Raw genomic sequence first — 24,551 nt, 5'->3', positions numbered from 1 at the left:
TACAACAGCTGCCCGCCAGAACGGTCAAGGGAGCGAAAGCGTGACTTTAGCACTCCGAATGTGCGCTCCACTATGCCCCGGGTTGTGATGTGGGCTGTGTTATATCTTACCTGGGGTGGCGTGGTGGGGTTCCGAATTGGCGTCATCATGTGGGGGCTGAGAGGGTAGGCACTGTCCCCCGTGGAGGTGGTGATTGGTGTCATTGGTGGGGTTGTGACCTTGCTCAGTATCTGACATGCATGCATGTGCAGTGGCATTCATACTCACCAAGCAGCCATGTATCGCCATGCCGCCCAGCTTCTAGGTCCCGGCTTAGGGTGGACATTCGGTAAATGAAGCTGTCGTGGGTTGACCCGGGATAGTTTGCATATACTGAGGTGATGATTCCCTTGGCATTACATACTACCTGCACGTTGATGGAATGCCAGTGCTTGCGGTTCCTATCGATGTGCTCAGATGCCCTGGGGGGACTTAGAGCCACATGGGTGCAGTCGATGGCACCTAGCACTTTGGGGAATCGTGCCACAGCGTAAAAATCCAGGGCGGCAGCATGCCTTTCTGCAGGTGTTCTGGGCAGGTATATGTGCCTGCGGACTGATGGGCGTGCAGTGATGATGTTCAAGACCTGGTGTAGGCAGCGTGACTGGGTGGCCTGTGATACACCACCCACAATGGCACTTGTCCGCTGAAATGATCCAGTGGCTAAGAAGTGCAGTACATTGAGGACCTTCTCCAGGGGGCTGAGTGCTTGTGAGCACAGGGTGGGTGATGTGAGGTCATCCTCCCACTCACTCACCAGGTCCAGTATGATGTGTGGTGGAAACCTGTACCTCCCATGCACCTGGTCATCAGGCATACCGAAAAGGCTGGTTCTGGGTGTGAATATTCTGGCCCTGACTATCCTCCTCCTCCTCCTTTGGTAGGCCACGCCCACTGCTGCTAGGAACGGTATGTTCATTCTGGGTCTGAGCTTGTTATTTTGTTAGCGCGCAAATTAATGCGTTGCGCGAGTTGTAAGCGAGCGTGTGACCCGCGTACCCCTGAAATCCAGTACCCAGTCCAATAGCGTGTGGAAATTCCCGCGCAACCCGGGATACAGGTGCGCTGACGTACTTGCGTGTGTAAGTGTCCGCGCACCCCTGATATACACGTACATAGGCCAATCGCGTGTACGCGCACTTTTGTCCAATTACACGCGATGAGACTCTGACGTGCTGTCCAATTACACGCGATGACACTCTGACGTGCAGTCTTTCCATGTGTGCTCTGTCATCACGTGCTGTGTGGGAAACACCCGTGCGGGTCACGTCACAGACGCGTTTACGCGCTGAGGGCCTTTGGTCCAATAGAATCGCGTATGCGTGCTGACGCGTTTACGCGCTGAGGGCCTTTGGTCCAATAGAATCGCATATGCGTGCTGACGCGTTTACGCGCTGAGGGCCTTTGGTCCAATAGAATCGCGTATGCGTGCTGACGCGCTTACGCGCTAAGGGCCTTTCCTCGATTTTCACGCTGACGTGCAGGATTTTCACGTGCCAAATCACTCCGTACCAAGCTGGCCACGCATAAGCACACGGAAGACCACGCTCCTGCCCAGAAGGCCAAACTACTGCCCCCCAGAGCCCCGAGCACGCTCCCACCTGCCATCTGCTGCTGCCTGACTGCCTGCTGCCCACGTGCACTGCCATTTGCTGCCTGCACATCAGCCAGGGGTGCTGTTGCTGTGACCACCCCTGCTGGAACCGAAGACTCCCGACTGGAATTCCATCGCTCCACAGTCCAGCCCCAGGACCCAGTTGCCCACCCACTCCTGCCTCTGGGGTTGTCATGTCGGGGCAAACACCATCTCTGACCACTGACAACCCCCGGCCAGAGAGGCAGAGGGGCACCAGCTTCAGTGCCACCGAAGTTGGTGTCCTGGTGCAGCAAGTCCTGGGGCAGTATGATGCCCTCTTCGGAAGTTCCCGCGCCGACAAGGAAGGACGGACTCGGATCTGGACTGACGTCGTGACTGCCATCAACGCGGAGGGGGTGGCAGTCCGGGACTTACAACATGTCAGGAAGCGCTGGGAGGACTACAGGTCCAGGACCCTGAACAAGGCCCGGCGCCTCTTGAAGGCAGCGGATGCCAAGGGGCGCCGGGGCCACTTGTCGGAAGAACAGATGGGGGTCCTGGAACGCATATCCCCAGCGCTCCACGTCCAGGTCCTAGAGAAGCAGACCCGTCTGGAGTCGAGCGGTGAGTGTACATGCATCCTGATTGTGAGCAGTGCGTGTGGTGATTATTCGGGAGTGTGCAGGTTGCACATCTGTTAGTATGGGGTCAAGTATGGGTGGGGGTGTACAGGGCCGTGGGGCTGATACATGCGAGGGCTGTAATGTGTGAGACATGGATGGTGCTTGTGTGTGTAGGCTTGCATGGCAAATGCAGTTGTGCGGGCACACATGTTTGTATGAATGTGTATGTAAGTAGACATGTCCGTGAAGTCACGCATGTATGTTGTTTTCGGCTGCATGCATGAGCACTGTGTACATGTGCATGTGTGTGTATTTGACAAGGGTGCAACAGTGATGCAACATGGATGCATGTGACAGCGGTATGTGGAAGCCTGATTGGCAGGTGTGACATGGATGGCCGTCTGAACAGTGCGACACTTGGCAGAGGTGTACACATGCATGCAAGTGTGGTGGTGTGTGTACATGTGTGGTGCACTTCCTGTGTTGCATGTGATGTCTGGCTCCCCTTTGGCTGCTGATGCTGTTGTATGTGTATGGATGGTGCTGGCAGTTGCGATATGGCTGTGGTATGGCTCATGTGTGCGAGTTGCAATGACATGTGTGTTGGGGATTGTGATGACATGTCTGAGGTTTGCCAATGCCACTCATGTGCAACTGTCATGTGTGTATGTGTCCATTGTACAGTGCCCTGATGCCTGTGTTTTGTTTCTCCCTGTCTGCAGCGTCAACTGATGAAGAGGGCGGAGAAGGTGCTGTGGAGCACAGCGGCGGGGATCCAACCGCCAGCCGGAGACGCAAGGCCCGGCTCCCCTCCCGTGTTGTCATCTCGTCGGGGAGTGAGGAGTCCGGTGCCGCGTCCCAGGCCGCAGCTGCCGGGGGGAGGTCCAAGAGGCGGAGGTTGCAGTTGGACTCCTCGGCAGCAGAAGGGGCAGCTGGGACCCCACAGGGCCCAACAGGGGAAGATGGCACGGAGTCATCCAGGTTGGTGGGGGGTTTGGTGGAGGAGGAGGCCGTGCAAGCACCAGAGACGGGGTCTGGAGGTGGGGATCCCACTGGTGCTAGTGGTGCAGTGCAGGACCAGGGACAGGAGGCAGCACAGGCCGCAGCGGAGGTGCCTGTGTGCAATCCTGTCCCCTATCCTGTCCCTGCATCATCTTGCACCAGCAGGGATGCCTACGTCCAGACCCGTTTTCAGGCAGGGGATGAGCTCACGTCAACTGGCCTTCCTCTGCCTGCGGACGTGGCCATCCAGGTCCGGGTTGAGCCTGTCCTGGCTGGTGTGGCGTTGCGTCAACAGGCCATGCGAGGTGACCTGCAGTCTTTTCACGGAGAGACTGCACGTCATCTCGAATGGCTCGTTGACCACGTCAGCCTGCTGGGATAGGTCACCCAGGCCGGATTCCTCCGTCTGATGGGGCTTGCTCCGACCCCCTCCTCAACTGGACCCCCTACACGCCAGTCGTCCTCTGTGCCATCTTCCCACCCATCAGTCACCTGGGTGCCCTGTGGAGCTGCCTCTGACGGTGCGGCCAGGCTGGTGGAGGAGGCATCCCTGCCACAGTCGGGAGTCGGAGGTCCAGCAGGGGTGGCCACATCAACAACTGCACCCCAGCCGGCGGAGGATGTGCAGGCAGCAGGAGGCAGTGCACGGGCAGAGGCAGAGCAGCAGCAGCAACATGGTGGGAGACATGAAGGCTCGGGGCTTTCGACATCGGAGGGGCAGGCATCGGCCGGAGAGCAGGGGGACCCAGGACAGAGAGTGTCTTCCGTGTGGCAGCGGTTGGGCCACGCCATAGGTGCAGAGCGGCGGCGGGCGGAAGAGGCGCGGCTCACAATGGTCAGGGCGGAGAACTCCATGCGGAGGGCCCTGAGGCGGGCCGAGTGCCTCGAGGCAATCCGCAGGGGGTTGGAGGAGGACACGGCATCGTCCCTGCGGACCCTCGGGGCCATGGAACTGGACCGCCTCCGGGACATCGAACAGGAGTTCGATGATGCCCTGGCCCGGGACAGCACGGAGTGAGCCGCTGGACTTGCCTGCCGCCTTTGTATATAGTTCTTTAGTTTTAGGTTTCCTTTGTTTCTTATTATGATTTGGAGTCGACGGACACTGCTCCACTTTTTGTATATAGTTGATTTTTAGTTAGGTTTTTTAGTAGGTTTCCTTTGTTCAGTTGGGCTCATGGACCCTTGTTAGTTTTTTACATAGTTCTTTATTGCATAGAGATTTTTTTACATTTGACTTTGGACGACATTTTTTTGGATTCTGATTTGCAGTTTTTTTTTTTTAATACGGACATGCAGCTTATTTTTTCTCATTCCCATTGTAGTTTGTTTCCTTTCTTTAGCATTCTTTAATTTTTTCAATACAATTTTGTTTTCATACTTCACTGTGTGGTATCATCTCATTGGTTTCATGCATGTCATGTTGGGTGTTTTCCCATTCAATTGCAACCATTGTGTGTGACGGACATGGGTTCATTAGCTTCATGAACATTGGGGGTGTAACATGTAATTTCCATTTCCATGTGGGTGAATGGTTTACTTGGTAGGGCTTATTGGCTGTGGAGGCTGACCATTACGCACATGATTGGGGATTGTGAGGACCCGGTGGAGGGTGCCCCTGGTGGCTGGGGGTTGGGGGTGGTGGTAGACATGAGTGGGGGCCTGGTGGAGGCTGCCCCTGCACTGCTGGGGGGTGGGGTGGTGGGAGACATGAGTGGGGGCCTGGTGGGGGCTGCCCATGGTGGCAGGGGGGTGGGGGTGGTGGGAGACATGAGTGGGGGCCTGGTGGAGGCTGCCCCTGCACTGCTGGGGGGTGGGGGTGGTGGTAGACATGAGTGGGGGCCTGGTGGAGACTGCCCCTGCACTGCTGGGGGATGGGGGTGGTGGGAGACATGAGTGGGGGCCTGGTGGAGGCTGCCCCTGCACTGCTGGGGGGTGGGGGTGGTGGGAGAAATGAGTGGGGGCCTGGTGGGGGCTGCCCATGGTGGCAGGGGGGTGGGGGTGGTGGGAGACATGAGTGGGGGCCTGGTGGAGGCTGCCCCTGCACTGCTGGGGGGTGGGTGGTTGCAAGACATGAGTGGGGGCCTGGTGGAGGCTGCCCCTGCACTGCTGGGGGGTGGGGGTGGTGGGAGACATGAGTGGGGGCCTGGTGGGGGCTGCCCATGGTGGCAGGGGGGTGGGGGTGGTGGGAGACATGAGTGGGGGCCTGGTGGAGGGTGCCCCTGGTGGCTGGGGGTCGGGGGGTGGGAGACATGAGTGGGGGCCTGGTGGAGGCTGCCCCTGCACTGCTGGGGGGTGGGGGTGGTGGGAGACATGGGTGGGGGCCTGGTGGAGGGTGCCCCTGGTGGCTGGGGGGTGGGGGTGGTGTGAGACATGGGTGGGGCCTGGTGGAGGCTGCCCCTGCACTGCTGGGGGGTGGGGGGGTGGGAGACATGAGTGGGGGCCTGGTGGGGGCTGCCCATGGTGGCAGGGGGGTGGGGGTGGTGGGAGACATGGGTGGGGGCCTGGTGGAGGGTGCCCCTGGTGGCTGGGGGGTGGGGGGGTGGGAGACGTGAGTGGGGGCCTGGTGGAGGCTGCCCCTGCACTGCTGGGTGGTGGGGGTGGTGGTAGACATGAGTGGGGGCCTGGTGGGTGCTGCCCATGGTGGCAGGGGGGTGGGGGTGGTGGGAGACATGAGTGGGGGCCTGGTGGAGGGTGCCCCTGGTGGCTGGGGGGTGGGGGGGTGGGAGACATGAGTGGGGGCCTGGTGGAGGCTGCCCCTGCACTGCTGGGGGGGTGGGGGTGGTGGGAGACATGGGTGGGGGCCTGGTCGAGGGTGCCCCTGGTGGCTGGGGGGTGGGGGTGGTGGGAGACATGGGTGGGGGCCTGGTGGAGGCTGCCCCTGGAGGCTGGGGGCTGGGGGTGGTGGGAGACGTGAGTGGGGGCCTGGTGGAGGCTGCCCCTGCACTGCTGGGGGGTGGTGGGGGGTGGGAGACATGAGTGGGGGCCTGGTGGGGGCTGCCCATGGTGGCAGGGGGGTGGGGGTGGTGGGAGACATGGGTGGGGGCCTGGTGGAGGCTGCCCCTGCACTGCTGGGGGGTGGGGGTGGTGGGAGACATGGGTGGGGGGCTGGTGGAGGGTGCCCCTGGTGGCTGGGGGGTGGGGGTGGTGGGAGACATGGGTGGGGGCCTGGTGGAGGCTGCCCCTGCACTGCTGGGGGGTGGGGGGTGGGAGACATGAGTGGGAGCCTGGTGGGGGCTGCCCATGGTGGCAGGGGGGTCGGGGTGGTGGGAGACATGAGTGGGGGCCTGGTGGAGGGTGCCCCTGGTGGCTGGGGAGTGGGGGGGGTGGGAGACGTGAGTGGGGGCCTGGTGGAGGCTGCCCCTGCACTGCTGGGGGGTGGGGGTGGTGGGAGACATGAGTGGGGGCCTGGTGGAGGGTGCCCCTGCACTGCTGGGGGGGGGTGGGAGACATGAGCGGGGGCCTGGTGGGTGCTGCCCATGGTGGCAGGGGGGTGGGGGTGGTGGGAGACATGAGCGGGGGCCTGGTGGAGGCTGCCCCTGCACTGCTGGGGGGTGGGGGTGGTGGGAGACATGAGTGGGGGCCTGGTGGAGGCTGCCCCTGCACTGCTGGGGGGTGGGGGGGTGGGAGACATGAATGGGGGCCTGGTGGGTGCTGCCCATGGTGGCAGGGGGGTGGGGGTGGTGGGAGACATGAGTGGGGGCCTGGTGGAGGGTGCCCCTGCACTGCTGGGGGGGGGTTGGGAGACATGAGCGGGGGCCTGGTGGGTGCTGCCCATGGTGGCAGGGGGGTGGGGGTGGTGGGAGACATGAGTGGGGGCCTGGTGGGGGCTGCCCATGGTGGCAGGGGGGTGGGGGTGGTGGGAGACATGAGTGGGGGCCTGGTGGAGGCTGCCCCTGCACTGCTGGGGGGTAGGGGTGGTGGGAGACATGAGTGGGGGCCTGGTGGAGGCTGCCCCTACACTGCTGGGGGTTGGGGGTGGTGGGAGACATGAGTGGGGGCCTGGTGGAGGCTGCCCCTGCACTGCTGGGGGGTGGAGGGGGTGGTAGACATGAGTGGGGGCCTGGTGGAGGCTGCCCCTGCACTGCTGGGGGGTGGGGGTGGTGGTAGACATGAGTGGGGCCTGGTGGAGGCTGCCCCTGCACTGCTGGGGGGTGGGGGTGGTGGTAGACATGAGTGGGGGCCTGGTGTTGGGTGCCCCTGGTGGCTGGGGGGTGGGGGTGGTGGGAGACATGCATTGTTGATCAGTAGTGCAAGGTGACATGTGAGTTGGCTGGGGGGCATGCCCATGGTGGATGGGCTGCCTGCGGGACATGAGCAGGGGTGCAGGGTAGTCCCCCGTGGTGTGGGCTGCCTGCAGGGGCTGTGGAGGTTGTGGTGCGTACACCTGGGAGGACCCACACGGCCAATTCACGTGTGGTACTCCCCAGAACCCCTGAAATACACATACCCTGCTGAAATCGCGTGTGGAACTTCCCGCGCACCCCTGAAATACACGTACCCTGCTCGCACTGGGCCAATCGCGTGTGGAACTTCCCACGCACCCCTGCAATCCACGTACCCTGATGAAATCACGTGTGGAACTTCCCGCGCACCCCTGAAATACACATACCCTGCTGAAATCGCGTGTGGAAATTCCCGCGCACCCCTGAAATACACGTACCCTGCTCGCACTGGGCCAATCGCGTGTGGAACTTCCCGCGCACCCCTGCAATCCACGTACCCTGATGAAATCGCGTGTGGAACTTCCCACGCACCCCTGAAATACACATACCCTGCTGAAATCGCGTTTGGAAATTCCCGCGCACCCCTGAAATACACGTACCCTGCTCGCACTGGGCCAATCGCGTGTGGAACTTCCCGCGCACCCCTGAAATACACGTACCCTGATGAAATCGCGTGTGGAACTTCCCGCGCACCCCTGAAATGCACATACCCTGCTGAAATTGTGTGTGGAAATTCCCGCGCACCCCTGAAATACACGTACCCTGCTCGCACTGGGCCAATCGTGTGTGGAACTTCCCGCGCACCCCTGAAATACACGTACCCTGATGAAATCGCGTGTGGAACTTCCCGCGCACCCCTGAAATACACATACCCTGTTGAAATCGCGTGTGGAAATTCCCGCGCACCCCTGAAATACACGTACCCTGCTCGCACTGGGCCAATCGCGTGTGGAACTTCCCGCGCACCCCTGAAATACACGTACCATGCTTGCACGGGGCCAATCGCGTGTGGAACTTCCCGCGCACCCCTGAAATACACGTACCCTGCTTGCACTGGGCCAATCGCGTGTGGAACTTCCCGCGCACCCCTGAAATACACGTACCCTGCTTGCACGGGGCCATTCGCGTGTGGAACTTCCCGCGCACCCCTGAAATACACGTACCCTGCTTGCACGGGGCCATTCGCGTGTGGAACTTCCCGCGCACCCCTGAAATGCACATACCCTGCTGAAATCGTGTGTGGAAATTCCGGCGCACCCCTGAAATACACGTACCCTGCTCGCACTGGGCCAATCGCGTGTGGAACTTCCCGCGCACCCCTGAAATACACGTACCCTGATGAAATCGCGTGTGGAACTTCCCGCGCACCCCTGAAATACACATATCCTGCTGAAATCGCGTGTGGAAATTCCCGCGCACCCCTGAAATACACGTACCCTGCTCGCACTGGGCCAATCGCGTGTGGAACTTCCCGCGCACCCCTGAAATACACGTACCGTGCTTGCACGGGGCCAATCGCGTGTGGAACTTCCCGCGCACCCCTGAAATACACGTACCCTGCTTGCACTGGGCCAATCGCGTGTGGAACGTCCCGCGCACCCCTGAAATACACGTACCCTGCTTGCACGGGGCCATTCGCGTGTGGAACTTCCCGCGCACCCCTGAAATACACGTACCCTGCTTGCACGGGGCCATTCGCGTGTGGAACTTCCTGCGCACCCCTGAAATCCACGTACCCGGCCAAATCGCGTGTGAGACTTCCCGCGCACCCCGGTATACACGCACACGTATTTTTTGTCAGCGGGTGTCCGTGTTTGTGGGTACCCCTTTGCACGTCATTTGTCCTGGAGGGCCACAGTATAGGACATTCATCATGGCAGTATATAGGTGCTATTTGTTGGCGCACCTTTTGGCGCACATTTCTTACAGCCGGAGAGACGCTACCGCCTGCTTTCTTGTGGCAGTCGTGTTTGTGCCTGTGCGCTGGTTTGAGCGTGCACTTTTTTGCCCTATTCTATTCCATGAATACGTGTTGTAGGCGAGCGTGTGGGCGTTCCGTGCACTTGTGCCCTGTACTTCCCCCGTGACGCCCACGTTTTGGCAAGTTGTTCCCCATTCCGAGTGTTACGCCCGTGTTCCGCCTACTTTTGTTGCGTGCGCCGCGCTATGTGCGATTTTCGCTGTGGCCTGTGCAATTTTCGCTGTGACCTGGCGCACGCAGTTACATGGCCTGTGCGCCAACGTGCGCCGCGCACTTTTTTATCGCACATCCGCTGGTTTTCTCGCGCACGGCCTTCCATGAATCGATGTGCGCTGCTTTTCGTGCGATTTTCGCACTTGCACTGCGATTTTCGCTATTCCACTGCGATTCGCACGTTTTTGCCCACTTGCGCCGCGCTAATTATTCCATGAATCGGCCTCTGAGTCTTTAAACACATGTATACATTAGGTTATTGGCATACAGGTCAATGTTATGTTGTGTGAATATGTACAGAGTGGGTTGTGGTGTTTCCCCCCTTTGCTTACATATGGTCTACTTGCTGCGGGAAGGCTAAAGGGGGGGTGGGACGAGATGCCACCTCTCCCCCAACAACTGCCAACGTCACGTCAAAGCCTCTGAACCAGCTGAGATGGGTGGGGAGAGATTTGGAGCCACTGGATGATGGGGATTGGGAACATGCTCTGGGAATGGTTCGGGAGGTCACCATCTACTCCAGAAGTAGAGGTGCATTGGGGAGAAGAGAAAATGATTTATGTCCTAGGCATAAAATAGAAGTGGGGACCTATATTCATATGCTGTGGACTTGCCCAAAAATAAACAATCTCTGGGGAAAAGTACTTGAGGTTTTGAATCCCTTGGTAGAGGAAGACTCGGTGGAAGATCATTTTTGAATGTGCAGATAGACTTTATACAGATCCCCAAATGCCAGGGTTACACATACTGTCTGATGAATGTAGATATATTTGTTGGTTGGGTTGAAACATTTCCACGTAGAAGGCTTGATGCTGTTACTGTTGTAAAACGGTTCCTGTTGGAATGTATTTCCTAATTTGGATTGCCTTTAATAATAGACAGTGATCAAGGCACACATTTTTACTGGTCAGGTGTTCAGAGAAATAAGCAAAGCACTTAATGTCTCGCAGCAGTTTCACTGTGCTCATCACCCGCAATCAAGCAGATCTGTAGAACACCACAACAGCGATTTTAGGCTTAGATTATGCAAGGTATGTCATTAAACAGACTTAAATGGCCAGAGACTCTGCCATTGGTTCTGTTGCATATACCTAACAATCCCCAAAGAAAGCATGGTTTATCTGCTCATAAGAATTTGACAGGATGGCTAAAGAGGATGTGCACACTCACCTCCCATGTGTATTAGAAGCCTGAATCTTCACCATGAAAATTACAAAATTATGAAATATTGGGAGACACTCATAAAATCCTGATCATCTCTCCATCTACAGGTGAAGGCATTTGTACCAGAGGTGGTGACTTGTCCCTGTCATCCAAGGGAGCCAGGAGACTACTTGCTAGACAATGTCCATCAGCAAATGTTGGCACTGCAGCTCGCTCGCAAGGACACTACCTGATACTGCTAACCACTCAGACCGCAGTGAAATGACAAGGGTTGTCATTGTCTGTCCATCCTTTTCCGGAGAACGCCATTGTCTGCCATCAATGGTGGAACCCTTTCATCTGGAGCCTTTTCATCTAGATCCGATCGACCTGGAACTGCCAAAACAGATACTGCAATTATCCGAGCAGAGATCATAGAGTCCACTGATTTTCCACCCATGTACAATTCTGAGTCGATTCTGGAACAAGGGAGGTTGACGATTCCACCACTTCCTATATATCTGAATGCACAGGTTCTGAATTGGGAGTCCAATCTGCAGGAACAGTTCAAAGTAGTGTGAAGTGCAGAAATTGTTGTTCCATCAGCTTCAGCAAGCAGTGGAAGCCTTGCCGGAGTAGAAGCTTATTCCAGCCTCCTAGAAGGCCAGCAATTCATCACTGGTGCTCATAGAGAGTTAGGCCACTCAGTTTTTGGAAGATATAATTTGCGGCTTTGGTGATGCACTAAAAGCAGGTGAATACCTCCCCTTCCAACTAAAAATGATTAGCAAAGGCCTACTTTCTGGGAACGATTCAGTGAGATATCCTGTCCACAAGGCTGCTGTCTTTCTTACTATCCTGGAGCTGCAGAACTCTTCTTAATGATATGTGTCCCACTGACTTTGTTGCGCATGTATGAGAACATTTGATTTTTATTTCTGTTACATGCTTTTATACTGGATCTAACTTATTTGGAGACTTGAGTTGTTGGGGAACTGAACATTTGGAAACACTAAATGGCTTTTTTGTCTGAGTGAAGTGGAACTGGACGAGATCCTGTGACGATATACTGTTTTGCCTCAAGTAGAAATATATTCAAAATAAGGATTTGGAATTGATAAAATTTCAGTATTTCTGATATACACGACCATGTATCTGATGGTTTGGGGGTGTTTGATAGTGTGAGAATTGATCGCGGGAAACTGTTCGAAAAAAAACAGCCCGCATGCGATCAGTTCTGAAATAATCAAACACCCCCCCCAACTCCACACCCCCTTCCCTACTTACCTGTTTTCTCGCCGCCTGGTCCACTTCAGCCCTTGCAGAGTCAGATCTGTCACTCTAACGTGGGTCGGATCTGACACCGCAGGGTCCTTTTTCTTTTTTCCAGTCCCCTGCCTCCAATATTGAGGAAGCGGGGGACAGCCCCGCAACCCCCCAAGGATAATACATACCGAACATGGGGAGCGTGGTACACCCCCTGCAACTCCCGCTCCACATGTTTGGTATGTATTAGCCACATTATTCGGTTTTTTTCGGTCAAATGGTACAGGCCAAATTCAGTCAAATGTACCATTCGGCCAAATAAAAACAAACCATTATACTGATACCTCTGATACAGCTCATTCTTTCTTTCAGTACTACCATTGTCACTTTTAATACATCCTGCCATGTTACAGAGACACACCCTTGGGTTCATATCAAAATACATACTTACATGTGACATGGCAGTATGCATGTTTACACAATGTAACTTATTGATGGATTTGAGCCCACTTGCCCCATGATTTTGTATCAGGATTTCCAGTCATACCTGTTCCCGTTAATTGGGGAGACGTTTGTAGTGATATTAGACGGGTTTTGTGGTCCCAAACCCTGTAGTAATCATTATTCCCAGATGGGGTTTACTGGCCAACCACTGTTTCCCTCCCCTGATCAGTTATCAATTAAACCTGCTACAGTCCACCTTTCCTTTTCAGCTAAGTCTTTTGTGCTAAATCAGCAAGGGTACGATATTCATGGGAGTTAGTTAATGTAAATATTATCTTTACACCAGAACAAGAATGTCACTTTTTCATTTGACAAAGATTCACCTTCATTGCCACTCCATCTGCAAGAGATAAGGGAACTCTTTTTGTTTTTGGGGTTAATGCTTATTCCTGGTTGCCCACGAATTGTGACTGGAAGCGGTTATATGTGTTATATTTTGCCAGCGGTGTCACACTATCGCAGAGGAGAAGTACATGATGGGTTAACTTTGTTGGTGCAGTGGGATATATTTAGTTCCTATACATTTATTACGGAATAATAACATCCATAAAAACATGTCATCATTACACATTTAATCAAAAAGTACAATTCACAAAGATAAAAAGGTTTAAGAAAAAGGCATAGGTAATTCATACAGTTCATAATTCAACTAAAATACAATAATACTAGCCTTACAAACTTTGTCGATCAATAAGCCATTCCCCAACATTAATTTTTTAGTGAAAGAAAATGCTTTCTCTTTTTCATAACTGTCTAAGGTACAACAGTAATGGCCAAGTGATCTTCGGGGTGACTGCTCTCAGTAAAGACACAAGCTGGCCGACATTGAGTAAATCTAGCTTCTCTTAAAATAGGCTTCAATGTACTAGCTCTAAGGGGCTGGGGCAGGATTAGTGTGAGCCACACAGTGTCAGCTAGATGGAATCCATTAAGGACGAGACATCTAGATTTACAAGGTTTACAAGTCATGCTGCGAAAGATTGCTGTGGCCGCGGCTTATAAACCGGCAGTGGAGATCAAACAAAATGGTGAGAATTTCTACATAAAAACCTACACAACTGTCCACACTACCGAAATCAACTTCAAAGTCGACCAGGAATTTGAGGAACAGACTGTGGATGGCAGACCCTGCAAGGTAAATAGACGTCATCTTCTCCTGTGTTTATGCATCAGAAATACAAGCCTGCTTGCCACCATACCCCCTGACCCGAACATGCAGCGGCAAGACTAGTTTGTGGCACGGAATCCCTCTTGAATCCTGTGCCCCTGTGAATGCTTTGTGATTCCAGGGAGCTAATATGGCCCTCAAAACTCTCAGGAAGGTTCTGGGCTCTATAAGATGGCCCTCCTTCCTATGACTCCCTCATCCAAAATGCCAAGCGGGCATACCACACTCTTATAAAGGTTATGTCTGGTGTGCATCAAACTCAAGTCAGTCACTTATTTTCTGCATTCATACCCTAAGAAATCACACGTGCATCACATTGAAGACACGCTCTGTGATTGTATACTTGCTCACCCAAATAGTTGTGTGCATCACACTTAAGCAGGTCACTGTGATTTTCTGCACCTGTATCCTAAGTCCAGACAATGTGATTTTCTGCTTCCACAGACCAAAAACACCACATGGGTATCGCATGCAAGTGACCCACTGGGACTCGGTTCTCCTCGACCCATAAAAGTCACATGTGTGAATTACACTCAAGACAGTAGCTGATTTTCTACTCCCACGGCCAAAAAAGTAATACCGGTTTATCAATCCAACCAAACACTATGATTTTCTGCTCCCACGCTCCCAAACAATTATTGCTTTATACTCAACCTAATAATTGTGCTCTTTGCATCTCACATTCATATCCTGTGCAACACTGCATGCAAGTCCCCTGATTCATAGAGGGAACTCTACACAGGAATAGGCTTGGTAAGATTGTGAAATTCTGTTCCACCAGCCGCGTAAGCAAAATCGGTAAGATTTTGATTTGTTTCACCGCAATCCACCGTTCCACCACCGCTGCATCTCAAAAAGAGCAGCACAACGTTTGTTGTACCATCACATGAACTGAAACAAGCTGTGCAAAGTTTCTCATGCGGCTCTGTGTACCTAGCACAGAGCAAAATGAGCAGCACAACGTTTCTCGTGCCATTGGGCGAACCTAGCACAAATCTAAAAGAGCAGCACAAAGTTTCTTGTGACGCTGCGTGAACCTAACACAAACTGAAAAGAGCAGCAAAATGTTTCTCATGCCGCTCCGTGAGCCTAGCATGAATTCAAAAGAACAGAATGGTGGGGGTCACTCCCTCACCACATGGATTAAAGAGGTGGCATATGTTAGAAGATGTGAGGGCTTTGAGGATGCAAACATTGGATGGCTGGCTTCTCAGGTTGCTTGGACTTCAGCTCCACTGCTGGGTACAAAACATGTAAACTAGTGTGCCAGCAATAATTTTATATAGGAATTTGCAGATGGAAAGGAGGTTGGTTGAAGTGTATCGGATGATCCCCCCCAGACCTATAAGGTAGGTCTCGATGGATGAAATATTTGGGGGACGCTTTACAGAGTTGTTTCTGTAGCGGGGACATGATATTGAGTTTCAGATAACCAATTGGTAGAAGGCCTGGTAGCAGTGACATGTTCACCTCTCTTAAGGCTGTGATTAACCAGTTTGACAAGCATATAACATCTTTATAAATATAACCTGTGCTAAAACACAGAGGGGCACACAAATAACAGAGTATGTGTGGTGTCTGACAAAAAAAGCATTTCAAAGAAAACTAGTGAACGCAAGCAGCATTTTTCAGTTTGGAAATTACTTTTGTTTTTTTATGGAAGTGTGAAATGCGCGTTTGGAAAACAATAGCGTGCCCAGCATGTAGAGAGCCTGCATAACACGCAAAGGAAGGGGCACATACATTATAGGATATTTGTGTGGTAGTCCAACAAATATCTGTCTTTTTATGAGACAGCTACTAATAAATAATAATACAACAAAGAGGTTCATGAAGTTCTTAATATAATCGTGAAGGCATATGTTATTCCATCTATTTATAGAGGGGAAATAATCAGGCCCAAAATATATTGTTAAAAATTCTGAGGTTTATAAATATCCCCATCCCGATATCGCCCGCTGGTAGCTCTCCACTGTTGGTCTCCACTACAAGTAGCTCTAGCTAACGTAAGGTTGGAGACCCCTGCTCTAATATGATTAAAAAACAGACAAAAACACATTGGCCTGATTCATGGAAGTGTTTTATAATGGCGCAATACCATAGAAAAACGTTCCATGAATTAGGCCCATTGTCTTCCTCTAGGGCCTGACAGTATAAACTATTTTTTCTCTCATCTGTTTTGACCATTCTGCAGTAACTTGTCTACGATGTAAACAATGTAATCTAGCTCTAGTTACTATATTTCTTTCATATGAACAGTTTGACCATATCAAGTCATTGTGGATGGTACCAGATGATAAAAATATGTACCTTCATTTAAAGGGTTTTAACAATTCAACACACTCACGATATGCCCAGACCAAAAAACTTTTCCTTTAATGACTGCGCCATATTCTGGTCTAAGATGGTAGGAGTAGAAAAGTGACTGTGAATTTATTTTCTCAATAATTGTTTTTATATGCCGAATCCAGGGAATAGCAAGCACCCCAGTGGAAGTACCAAGTCATCTATCAAAAAAGTAACACCCAGCTCCAAATGAGCCACATAATTAGAGGAAGAACGTGCAAGACCGATAATGTTTTAATGAAATCATTTTCCACTATTTGCAATGGTGTTGCTCCCGGGAAACCCCCATAAAAAGGCACCATATTTGGCAACCATGCTAACTTTGCAATGGTATACTTTCGACCATAGGGATATATATGCCAGGACTTGGAGCGAAGTTAACACGCGATACGTTATCTCAGTTATCTAAAATGGCTAAGGTGACTAATTACAGCACATTCAGCTTCATTATGATTTTGGCAGTAAAGATGGTGGTAATTCCGCCTGGTGGAATTACCATTATTACCATGGTGTACGGTGGGCTTACTACCAAATCATGAGTAGGTGGGCACCTGCACCACCCATCGGCGGTAACGATAATCTGAAATACATAATTTCTATGGTAATTCACTGGAAAATCAGCAGACTTACCGTTACCGCTGCACATTTGGCATAATTTCCACAAACGGAATTACTGCCGGTGGACATAGCGTAATCACTAGAACGGGAAGTACTGCAGCAGCCATCTTTAAAAATGCAATCCATTCAAAATCTACTTGAAAGGAGTGCCATCCACCTCGAAAGGAAAGCCCAATCATGTTGGGAGGGAAAGGCAAGGGGAAGGTCCCAGAGTTTTCTGGGTCACAACACTGTATGACCACCCAGCAGTGGAAGAATGCCATCTGGGCGAAGATAAGGGACAAGGTGGTGTAGGTCATGTCCCACAGTGCAGCGAGGAGATGAGGAAGAGGTGGAATGACCTCAAGGCACCAGTTTGCACACTAATTTCCATCCACCACCAGGAGGCAGCAGCCACAGGTGGAAGAACAGTTAGGATGCCAGGAGGATAGCTCAGGGGCAAAGCATGCGCCTTGGAAGCAAGACAACGCATAGCAGCACAGGTTTGAATCCCGGGCCCGCTCTTAGAAATTGGTCTCCGGTATTAAACATGCTATAAAATAACAATGATCATTGTTATAGTCTGACCCCGTGGGAGGTGACAGCCAGCAACCTCCTCCACACGGCAGGCCTGGAGGGAGTGGGTTTGGTGGAGGTCATAGCCAGCAGCCAGGAAGAACCAGGTGAATACATGAGTGAATGATGGGCCCATTGCACAACAACCCCAATAGCATGTTGACATTGTGAGGAGTCAGACATGGGAGACGTACACATAGGTGAAGTTTTATCACAAGATGACATTTATTTAAATAATGAAATGGTTGATAAACACCTATCTTTCCTAAACCTTAACAGGATAACCCTGCCTGTCAAACTAATCATAAAAGGAAGATGGCCTAGTGTCCAAATTGTATGTCCCTCACACTTAATACATACAACAAAATCATACAGGAATTATTGGGCAACTTTAACATATTTACCAATATAAAGAAAACAAGAACTCTTATGATCAGGGTTGGAACCCCTTCCCCTAGATCAATTCAGAAGGTATTAACTCAAGTTCAATGTCTAGTGGTATATACAGTTCTTTGTATCCAATGGGTCGTTCACTTGGCAAGGAGGCTTCCTTAAGTCCATACGGCTAACAGTTGTTACAATTTCCCATTGGCAAATCAAAGTCTCTTTCTTCATAGATCAACTTGAAAAGACAACAACACAAAGATTCCTTTGTCAGGAGTTTCTTCATAGATCAACTTAAAAAGGCAACAACACGAAGATTCCTTTCTCAGGAGACAAATCAGTTTCCACTATGTTACATTTTAGGTTCAGAAACAACATCTTAATTAGGATAGAACATTCAACAGTTTTGCTTTAGCCAGGATGGTTTAGGCAACAGTTCATCAAAACACAGTGGTGTAATGTCAGTTCTTTTCCACCTTCTACTTCAACCACAACCTTCTACCACAGTTACAGTACTTCAGCTTCTTCTCTTCCTGGGCCACTTGCCTGACAGGGATAACCACTAATTGTCCCTTTTCTGGTGTACTCGCCTGCCAGGATAAAACTCCTACTACTACTACTCGTACTGTGTGATAAGGCTTGTTTACTTAATGTGGAAAGTTAAATAAACTACACCTTCTGGAGTAAGTCTTTTGACTTTAAACACAATTGGCTTACAACTTCTTTCATACACAAGAGGACAGTCGCATTGATGTGTTTTCCCTTGGCAATGCAGGCTGCAATTTTATCCCCCTTGATCCTTTCTACAAGTAGGGCTCTTCACTTGCTGTCTTTGACTTCTTTCCACACAACTTTCTGGATGTTCACAATGTGATTTACAACTTTCAAGTTTGCGGCATTCAGTTTGCCCTGTTATCTCTTTCTCAATAAAGAAAACACGTCTCCTTATTTGAATATTCCTTTTTGGTAGAATTGTATTCCTGTTGTTTTGTATCTGCCCATCTTTGGCTTGGGAAATGCAATTTACAATATGCCCTTCTTTGGCTTGGGCAATACGGGTTACAATGTTTTCTTATTGTGCTTCTCTTTTCCCATAAGCCATATTCACTTTGTTTAGAAATGGTCCCTTTTTGATTTAGACAGTGCAGGTTATAATCTGCTTCAGTTAGCCCTCTCTCTTTCACATCTTTACATTCAGTTCATCTGAATTTAACTGTTCGGTATTCAAAATTAGCTTTATCTCAAATCGGTTGGTCTCAGAGCACCCCGATGTTAGGCAAACTCACTGGTTGCTGCTGGCTTCTCCTCTGGACCCACTTCCTCTGCTGCACTGCTCCTTGTGTGGTTCCACACGACTGACAGTTAAGGTTGACATCCAACGGGCCATGCAAGCTGTTAGTGGAGCCCTCCCAGCCTCACAAGTGCTCCTGTGCAATTCTCTCACTGGAGCGATACGCAGGACGTGGAGAGCATTTCTCTCCTTTGGGACAACCAGCCCCAGCACCGCTTCCTGCTGCGTGTCATATGCCTCTCTTAGGTACCATGACTTCTCAGCTTCCCGCTATCGATAAAGCGGTGACACTGACCTCTGCTTGACACTGCTTCTGTGGCTCCTGTTACCTCTGCTGCTCCTGTTCCTTAACCCGCACCTTAAGGTCCTTTAAACATTTAAAGGTCCTGCTCAGGTGGGGATTATTACAACCACTAGACTGCATACTATGGTTTGGTAACACTGAACCTTTCATTCTCGTCCCAGTAGTAATAGCATTATTGGACTGGAATTCCACAATGTTCTTAGTTGAATTAGCATGAAAATCTTCAACATCTTTTAATTCGCTTTGTTCAAGGGACTTATGTGGCATATGGTTCATGGAACATTTTAGGGGGATTAGGGTACCTTTCCTAGGTTTACAAACAGATCCCAGTGTAAAATCTGTGCTCCTAAAAGAAGAGCCATTAACTCCCTGCTTTTGATACACTTCTTTTCCATACTAACAAAGGAGTCTTTAATATTTGGTACCTTGGGTAATACTGGGAGGGGAGGCGCTACGGTAACAACAGGCCATCAAATATTCAGGTATCCGCACACCTTCACCCTCATAATAGGATGGATACCACTCTTCCCTTGACAGAGTCCTCACATTCCCTTGATGGCCTTCTCCTCCCATCTGATCTACCCAGCTAGTACCACCCGCAAGGTTAGGATCAGGTACCGGCTGCCCTCCCCTGGCCACATGTGAAGAGACTTTAGGCTGGTATTCTGTGAGGATTCTGCAGGATTCACCACAAAATACATAAACATCCATGCATCCAGGCGACAGTAACCCTGACAATGCATGACCCATCTATGTGACACCGCAGGCTCTTACATCATGTGTCATGAAAGGCGTGAACCCCTATAAACACACACCAAGTAGGATGATGATGGCATGATGTAGGACACATCTACCATGGAACTGCAAGTAACAAGGACTGTCACACATTTGCATGACACATCACCACCACCCCTTGCCGGCACACCAATCACCCATTTACAGGCACATCATCCAAACTGGTCCCAAAAATGTAGCACATGTCAAGCTATGAACCGCACTAGACGTGTCTCTCAAACTAACAATCACTGCAACAGACCAGTATCCCACTTAATGTCACTATCACACCACCACAACTAGCAGGGTGCCCCTCAGCTGACAGTACAACGGGATGCACAAGCAACACTGATCATGCCCTACATGGGCACACATGATCCTGTACATCAGTGATGCATATGACTCCACGGTCCAAGCAAGGCACAACTCTCACACAGGCCATATGCATGCACATCAATCAAGTCAGTAAACATGCATACCGTCAGTCACATGAAGTATGCCCCCTGGAGCCCTAGCCCCGTGGATCCCTAGTACCCTGTGATACCATGGTACACACTACACTACATGATAGCACACCTTACACATGTCCATTGATGTACTGATGCACGTGTGCATGTCTCCCAACAGGCATTCAAGACAACCAGTACCCCACGGAAGGTGCCAGCACCTCCGGCACACCTGCACCATCAAACGGTAAAAAGGCCACAGGCCATGCTTCAGCCAAGACGGGGAGTGTCCACAAACCACCCTAGTCCAACAGCAAAATATCAGCCACCTCCATGGGCCCTGGAACATCGGCCACAATTGCACAACCTAGTCCAGCCATGATGGAGGCTGCTGCACAACACACTACAGAGGCACCTTCCACGACTGCTGGGGACTCAGGGGACCAACACACCCACCCAAGTAACGACATCCAGGCACGGGGCCAGTCCACTGCACCCGCTGCCACCGTGCAACCACGGTCTGCCTCCACCAAAGCCAGTCCTGCTGATTCCCCTGCGAGGCAGTTCTCAGCTGAATCCTCCCCCATGGCCAGCATCTCATCCATGCTGTCCTCCTCCCTCCCCCTTGTGATCTCATCATACCCTTAATTTCGACCACCGTGAGATCACAAATGCCCAAGGGAGCAAGCAGGACAGGCATCAGGCAATGAGGGAATGGGCCCCCAACCATCGCTTGGGCCAGTGCAGGACCCCACATCGCATGCCATATGGGAGCGCCTCGACAGGATTGAGCAACACCAAATGGAAATGCATTCCATCAGGCGATACACAATGCAATTCAGAGAGCCCCCAGGTGGGTGGCCACTTTCCTTGACCATTTGTGCTGGTGTGCAGTTGAGTCAATTGCCAGTAACACCCTTGTCAGTCAGAAGGTGAGAAAGCTGGCATAACAAAACTCGGCCTCACATAACATCATAACTATGGAAATACATATGACAATGCAACACCTCCGTGCAGTGAGACTGTGGGTCTCATTACGAGACTGGCGGTAGCCGTGCCTGTAGTACAGGCACGGCTGCCGCCGGTATTCATTTTTTTTCGTCACCCAGAAAAGGGCAATTACCGGGTCATTATGACCTTGCCGGACCCGGTAATTGCCCTTTTCTGGAAATAATTCTTGCCCATTCCCCATAGGGCTCAATGGGAATGGGGAAGATGGTAGCACCGGTACCGTTAATAACGGTACTGATGCTACTGTCATGTTCTGCTCGCGGGTGCCGGTATGGCCACCAGGTCAGACCTGGTGGCTGTAAAGGCACCCGTTAGCAGAACTTGTAGTTTGCCGGTACGGTAACAACGATACCGGCAAGCTTACTGGTACCGTTGTTACTGTACCGGCAAACTCGTAATGAGGCCCAGTGAGTTCTGTGTCAGCCACCCCTACTGAGGGATCAGTGGCCAGCACGCCACCAAGGCTCTCCCAGCGCTGCATGGCTAGTGCTCCCATTTCCACACAAAAAGACAAAAGGAAGAAATAGTGGACTCTTACAGGGGTCAGACTGTAAGCCACAGGTGTGTGGGGTGGGCGATGGCATTGGGGATGAGGGTGTGGGGTGGGTGATGCCATTGGCAATGAGGGCGTTTGATTTTCGATTAAATCACTGTTCGGTTAAGTCAATGTTTACAGTGTTTATTCAATAGTAGTGATGCATGTGCATTCAGTGAATGATCACAGTAGAGTGAGAGGTGCATATGCGTGGAATCAAAAATAGTTGTCCATGAGGTCCTGGCAGACAATGCGTCCTTCCCGGACCTCCCCTCGTATGTCCAGAGGTTTCCTGTTGTCACCTGCAAAGTCGTCATCATCAGAGCCGGGGGAAGGGCCTGGGGGCGAAATAGTCCTCATCTGGAGGCATTTTAATGTTCTTTTAAATGCACATGTTGTGCAGCATAGCACATATCACAACTATTTTAACAATTTTCACAGGGCTGTCCATGAGTGCACCACCTGTCCGGTGGATGCACCTGAATCTTGCCTTTGGCAGTCCGAAAGAGCGTTCATTTCATGTCCTGGTACTCCTGTATGCCACATTATAGTCTAACTCTTGTGATGTACCAGAGTTCCTCACAGGTGTCATCAACCAGGTTAAATGCGGATACCCAGAGTCACATACAAGTAGTAGGACGTACAGTGTTAGACATGGCCGTTTGTCGGTCAAGGTACATGTATGATGTCCTATTGAGCTGGTAGCCTATGTGTGCTCATATGTGGATGACGTGCCTTGCATCAATTAGGGTGGAGGAGCATTGGCCTACAGAGTGCACTTGCAGTTATTCACAGTGTCATTCACAGTGTGGGAAGCATCATCCATCATGTGTTTGTCCATGCACTCATATCACCCCTGCAGTTGACACTATGGCGATGGTGCTAGGCCATATACTGCCCTACACATTACATTGTCAGGAAATGGTTTCTTGGACTAAGCAGGGGCCTTGTTTGGTCTAAATAATTATGCATCTGCTTCCATGCATGGCAGGAGGTCCTGTGGAGTCGCCTGAGGTCAGTATGTGGACTGCAGTAAGTCGGTCATGGGCCATGGCCTATTAATTGTATTCTTGGTGATACATTATGGACTAGTACATTTCTCACAATTTTCTCTCATTCCAGTCTCCTTTTGTGTCACTGTGCCATGTCATTGTCAGATTGCCCACTTACCCACAACCCAGGTACCCTGTCCTCTGTGTGTGTTCATGTAAGTTGGTAGGGTGCAGTTCCTCAGTGCCGTGGCATAATGTGTGGCAAATGGGAATCGGGGGCAGCCGTGGCTGATGGTGGGACATGTTCCCTATCCCGGTATGCCTGTTCTACTGCCTGGGGGGCCACTAATTCCACATGTGTGCAATCCAGTGCTGATATATATGATATGATATTGGGGTACTGGGTAATGGCGTAGAAACATGCTTTGGCACCGTGCACCTGCGCCTCCTGGTGGGCATGGAGATTTACTAATGGGCATGCCTCATGAGCGCATCTAAGACTTGCTCCAGCACCTTCGAGAATGCTGGCTGTGGCATCCTATGTAGCGTCCCAACAGTGTGCTGGAATCTGCCCATGGCACAGAAGTGTAGGACAGACACAAGCTTTACCAGGAGGGTGATGGCAGTACTGATGGCAATGTAAGTAGGGACCTGTAAGTAGATGTCAAAATTTGACCAAACTGAGGTTTTCTTTCCTGTAACATCATGAGGTGTCTGAAGGCATCTAATCTCACAGATTCACCTTTTATTAATGGCAGGAGTACTACCTTTCCCATGGTATAATTGCCCCCAGCTATTGCCTGTTCTAAACTCATTGCTGCTTCTGCACCCTGGTAGTTCAATCTCTCTCCCAGAATGGAGATTTAGTGCTGTAATTGAAGGAGTCCCTATTTCATGCAGGTATTACCAACTATACATTGAAACCCAGCTATCACAGTGTTCCATGGGTGGATTACAACCTATTGGCATTATGATTGCTAAAGCCCTCTGCTGAGTGACTTGAGGGCAGGTCACCTCAATCTAGCTCAACCTAGTGGTACAGCATGTAAGGATTTCCTCCTGCCTTGTGGGGCAGGTGCTCAATAAGGCTTTGAGGGACTGGAATGGAAGTGTTCCTTCCCCACCTGCTATTACTGGACTAAGGCTGCTGGTGCAGCTCCCAGAGTTCTGTACTCTACAGCTTGAGCACATACAGTGTCAAAGGGTCACCTAAGGAGTTCATAGTGTTTCATGGTATATGGGTTATTTGGCTCCCTATTTGGGTGGAACCTAAGGATGTGTTCTAAGGTTAACCCTTACATAACAAAAGGGGCATGTCTAGCCATAGTAGTGGGATAGGTCAACCCCCCTTGAAACCAGTTTTGGTGGTCTACCTGCTGTAAAACTAACTCTGGATACCTATACGCTATATACTGTATTTGATCGAAATCCATTCTAATGTATAGGGTGTCAAACCTGCCCCCTGGCATGACACCATGTGTCTTCATATATGTAAACAGGGTTTCCCCTGGCAATCCTCTAGGCAGAGCCACTGCCACTCTAAAGTTGGTTTTG

This window comes from Ambystoma mexicanum, chromosome 9 (assembly GCF_040938575.1).
Source record: "Ambystoma mexicanum isolate Mex_15411 chromosome 9, UKY_AmexF1_1, whole genome shotgun sequence".
NCBI classification, from domain to species: domain Eukaryota; kingdom Metazoa; phylum Chordata; class Amphibia; order Caudata; family Ambystomatidae; genus Ambystoma; species Ambystoma mexicanum.
Note: the sequence above shows the minus strand (reverse complement) of the source record.